Consider the following 5777-nt stretch of genomic DNA (forward strand, 5'->3'; position numbering starts at 1 on the left):
TTATCTCTCTTTTTTATAAATCAGTTCTAGTACTGGCAGTCCCAGGGAACGACAATCTTAAGGATCAATAGGACTTGTCCTTGGACTAGACTGGACCGAATTTTTAAGTACCAATACAACACTAATGAAGACACATTACATACTTACATGGGCAGAAGATGAAACTCTATCCCTAGCGCATTACTCCCTAAGACATACAAAAATACTCAATGGCGTCTAGGTGCTATAGTTTGGCCCGACTAAATAAAAAAAATATTTTATGTAATAATTTTAAATGGGCGTTGTTGTGGCTTGTGGGTAAGATGTAAGATTCTTTTTCAAACAAATTAAACATTTCACGAATGATCATAGCCATCATAATTTATAAATGCCTTAAAGGTATTAAATACATACCATCAGGTAGATAAATTGGTTGAAATTGTTGTCAGAAAATGCTGATCGTTTTTAATTTATACTCTAATAAAAAATGCCTTAACTAGAACACAAAAGTACTTCATGGATCAATCCTTGAATCATCACTATCATTAGATATATAATTTTTGTAGAACGTAAGTAGAGGGTGGCAGCAAAATTGAAGTAAGTCACTTGTTAACATCAGCTGCCTGTTATATGATTCCGGGGAAAGAAAATGAATTACTGCTATAAAGAGGAGAACCTTTTCGAGTTAAATTATAATTAATAGACAGAAAGTAATATTGTTCTCTTTAATATTTTATTATACTTTTTATAAAAAGCTCCTTTAATTGTTCAGATAGAGTCGCACTGATTAAGTATAACGAAGCATTATAGTATTACAATTAATTCATATAACCTGAACATTGTCTTTAAAGTCAATATATATAATGAATATTTCCTTCCCTAGGAGTCGTCGAGTATCGAGCTTACGCATATTCCGTTCAAGATAATAATTTATCCTGAGCACGTTGTCCATTGAACTACATCGTTCTATTTTTTTTAAAATACGCACAAGTAATTATTTCATATTTAGATATTCTCTCTTCAAGAATAAAAAAAAAGGCTAAATCGTTGTAGTCAGGGTAATAGAATAGAGGAACACTCAAGGTGTATCAAGTAAGTTGACGCTATGACGTAGATGGATCATGCTAATTAGTGGCAGTAGGCAATGTTTTGTCTAATTTTTAATGTAATTTGATAATAAAATGATTAAATGTCTATTTTTATTTGATTTAACTTAATACTAAAAATTATCTGGATAAAATTTTTCAACATATGGTAAATTTATTATTAACCAATTATAAGAAATATAATATAACTTATGCAAAGTTATATTATATAATGTGATAATTTCTTTGATTTTTGGCCAATTTCTTTGTTTTTGACCATTTAGACTATTATTTAGTTCCTTCATTCTAATAAAGGTTCTTAATCAAGCAAATTTTATCATGACATCATGAGGTAAATTTAGAGCTGACACATGGAGAACAGATATTAATGACTCAATAACTTGAGGTTGATTTGAAACTTTTGGTCCATGATCAGCCTCAAAGATTGCCTCGAATTGTTTTGTTTGTGTAAAAAATGGAACTTCTGACTTAGTCAACTCTCCTCTGGATAAAGTTGATAACCATGGTGTTAAATCTGCAGTACAAGAAGGATGATCTCGTGTCCTGCATTCATATTTAGGGTATTTAGCTTCAACCTTTTTAGCCAGGTATCCTACTATGTAACCAAGTCCTTGAATACCACAGTCCAAGGCAGAAAAGGAGGAATCTGTTGATACTTTGTGTTCCAAATTAAGATGTAAGGCTAATTCAGCTGCTTATAGTAAAGCATCATCATATTCTTCCTAATCTATTTTTGGGTCATTCACTTCTTGTTCCAAGTCCTTAATTAAGCAATCAAGGAAGTTATCGTTTTCTTTATCTTCAATTTGAACTGCTCATGATCCAATATGGATCCTATCAGCTTGGCCAAGGATAACTAATCGGAATCGATTTATACAATCAATACTATTTGGAAGATTATAGGATTCCCAAAAGATGATATGGAAATCAAAATTCCATGCTGGAAAGGAAAAAGGGATTTTTCTTTAGCAATTTCCCGGATATTCTTTATTGTTTCTTCATCTTATTGAGGACCTATTTTTGTTAATCCAAATGGATGCCAAATCCACAGGGATTTGTTTTAACATCAATGGTCTTCCTACTTCATTCCTTGTGATTTGGTGCCCATCAGGTAACTGGTACTCTTTATCCAAAAGGTAGTTTCTAAGGAGTTTGATTTGGTGAGGCACATCATGAAAGACGTATCTTTGATGTGCCCAATGGATTCGAAAAATAGGGAGAATCCTCAGTGATTCCTAATGTGTTACACAGTCCCACATTTGATGGACCCATATATGAGACCATAGCCACTACACAAATTCCTCTTTTTCTATTTCTATTTGATATTGAATAGATTTTCAATAGACATGGCAGTGTCGAAATCAAAGTAAACAGGCATTTTCCAGGATTCGCAAAGTCCACGAATCATTGCAACCTGAATCTTCTTGTTTAAGCCAAAGACTTGAGCATGGGAAGGAGATTAATCGTAACTTCATTTAAATCAATTTCATCAAAAGACAGCACTCCAAGATGCTTAAACTGATCATTCTTTAGAGAAAATTCTGGAAGCGAAAACAATCTAAAATATTTATTTATAAATATTTATGCCATACTGCAATTGCTATGTAATTCTACATGCGCTTGCCCTTCATTCTTTTCATCAAAATATCTAAAAGTTTATGTTGAGTCCCAAGGGCACATTTAAATTTTGAAATCCCTTTTCTCAAAGTTGATAAAGTTGGCAAAGGGAAGGGAAATTTCTTCTGAAGATAATTATATGCATTTCCTCCAGCCATTGACCTCAACTTTAAATGTCTTCTGCAGTCCAGTTTCATTCATCTTTTTGTTCATTAACACATTGACTTGGCTTGATGGGAATCGCTGCTGTAACTTGAATTTTATGGCTTGTGATTCCTGTCTCTTTGATACCTTCTGGTACAGATTTTTCTTTCGAAGAGAAATAACTCTTTTTTTTAAGCTTACTTATTTTCAAAAGTAATTTTTTCTTCTCTTTCCTCCAATTAAGATATTCTTCCCCCTCAATATTAGCATGGACTAGCACATTTTTGTATATTTTTTCTGATGAATGTTCAACTGGTATAGCGTCAGGTAATGATCATTATCAAGACTCGAATCCAAGTTTTCTTTGCTGATGTTATTGATTAATTTATCATGCATCTTATTTGTATTTCTGGATAAAAGTCTAGAAAAATTACATTTAATTACAATCAACAAGTTGTGTTTACTCGATTTGAATTTGAAGGTATACCTTTCTTTTCTTCTAATTTTGGATGTATCAGCCTCGATTATTCTTACCGGATTCTGGGGAACAAAGTTAAGGGTGGGAAACGCTTTGGGGTTGAAGCTTTTCCGAAACTTTTTGCTCGAACTCCTTCCATAGTTCGGCATTAGTTCAGCCTTGAAATGTCTTCCAAACCACTCATTCTCAAAATATCCAGAACAAACTCCGGGGTTTGTAACATTAAATGAATCCTACCTATGGCAGGGTTGAATCCATTTGCAAGGGATATCGTCATTTTTAGTAAATTGATGGTAAGAATATTCTTGATCTGAATCAATGTGAGAGGAAAAGCAGGTAGCCAGAGCACCAGTCATAGCACTTCTTTTACGAGTATAAAAATTTACGAGTGAGAAATTCTGGAAGATTTTTGGAAGGAGGAAAACGTGTGGATATCCAATTCTTCCTTAAATTTATGTCTTGTCATTTTGTAAATTATATGATTCTATGATCCAACTACATCACACGTCAGCTGCTCCTCTCAACAACAAATAAAAAATTGTTCTGAAGATCATACCTTCTATTTTGGTTATGGTGATGATCAATGGTAAGAATGGGCATTTTGTAGAGTGCGAGAAGAAGACGGGACTGATACTGAACTATTGACTTAATAAAATAAAATAAAAAAATAATAAACTTGTTAACATTAGCTGCCTGGTATATAATTTTGGAGGAATGATAATCAGATAAAATTGTCAATCAGGTGCCTTTATTTAAAGATAGCAACTGGACGCCTTATTTACATGACCAGTTCCTCTTGATTGTAATTAAATGTAATTTTTCTAGACTTTTATCCAGAAATACAAATAAGATGCTTGATAAATTAATCAATAACATCAGCAAAGAAAACTTCCTACAATATTTTTATATCAATTGTACGTACAATAGATAACCTAAGCAAATTATCTCTCCAAGTGACAATGCAAATTAATAGAAGTATACATAATTAAAATATGCAATTATGTATGTAACTTATCCCATGCGTTAGCCATTTGTTAGGATGACCATATTTTGATTTCCAAAAAGAGGACATATGGACCAATGAATTTTTCGGTTTTAAGACGATTTTGATATTTTGAAATTATTAAAATTTTAAGTCGATTTTCGGTATGAGCTTCGAGGGTAATCCCAGAAGTACCTGCCCCAACAAACAAAACACAAAAATTTTGTGGGAAAAAAAAACCAACATCTTTTTTAGCATAATCTCCTTTCAGCTCTAAACAATTTTAAAAAATGTAAAAAAAATGAATTTTGGGATTTTTCTTTCAAAAATTTGAAAAATTCTACTTTTCTGCTAGAAAACTTCACTATCAATTAATGAACCATCTTCATTGGAATGTTTTCCTGAATGTGAGCATCTTACACAAATTTTCAAGTAATATGCGATGTACACTACTTTTTGAAATGCTTACAATGTCTCCTAGCGCGCACACTTCCAGACAACGGTCCACCAGTGTCACTTCGGGGACTTTCTTCTTAATTTCTGGAGTCATCCCCTCATTTGGTACACCACTGCAATGTTCTTCTTGGTAGCTCTTACGATCTTGTTTATACTCAGCTAGACAAAATTTTACTTTTTTAAAACGAAGAAGTAGATTTACCCAGAGTAGAATCCAGTTCAGCTTTCATATGGGTTGGTCTGAGGCCTTTCAAATAAAAGTATTGTACCACATAACGATGACAAATTTTCTACATTTTGTCCAATTCACTGACAAGGCTAAGTATTGATGGCTCGCAAAAAAATACTAAACAACGTAGCACCTTCGAACTTGAAACATAAAGTTTAAAAGTGGTGCATTTTAAAAAAAAGAACTACCACCATCTTTAAGTCAGACCGGTCATTTGTGAGGCAATCCTCGTGACCCAAATAAGAACAGACATTACATAGATTTATAAAAAGTTGCTGGACATTATGGACAATATGGTAAAACGGCAGAAGTGTGGAGAAGAGAGGGTCATTGGTTACTTTAGCACGGGGTCCAGTCAATAAGGGGTTAGGTAGGGTTAATATAAGAAAAAACTAAATTTACCGATTAGAAAAAAAAGAGTTGATGCGTTTGTTATTCTTTTTTTTTGTTCATTCTTTAATAAGACGTGGGAGTGTTAATTTCTCCTACTCAAAGAAGATTTCTCGCCTATTTTTGGTATAAATTGATTTAAAAATGTATAATGAAATAAATATATATAAATCTAAGTATAATTTTAATATTTTCCCTGCATTAATGTTATTTTAAATGAAGAAGACTCTCCTCTTTATAAATCTTAATTTAGCAATAACCCATTTTTTCCCCCTCCCCTTCTCCTCCCACTCCTACACAAATCCCATATATAATGGCTATATTATTCTTTTTATTTTTGTCCCACAGAAAACTGGACATTAAATTAATTGATATAAAAAGAAGATGATATAGGTC

This window comes from Lepeophtheirus salmonis, chromosome 1, assembly GCF_016086655.4.
Source record: "Lepeophtheirus salmonis chromosome 1, UVic_Lsal_1.4, whole genome shotgun sequence".
In the NCBI taxonomy this organism is placed as follows: Eukaryota; Metazoa; Arthropoda; class Copepoda; order Siphonostomatoida; family Caligidae; genus Lepeophtheirus; species Lepeophtheirus salmonis.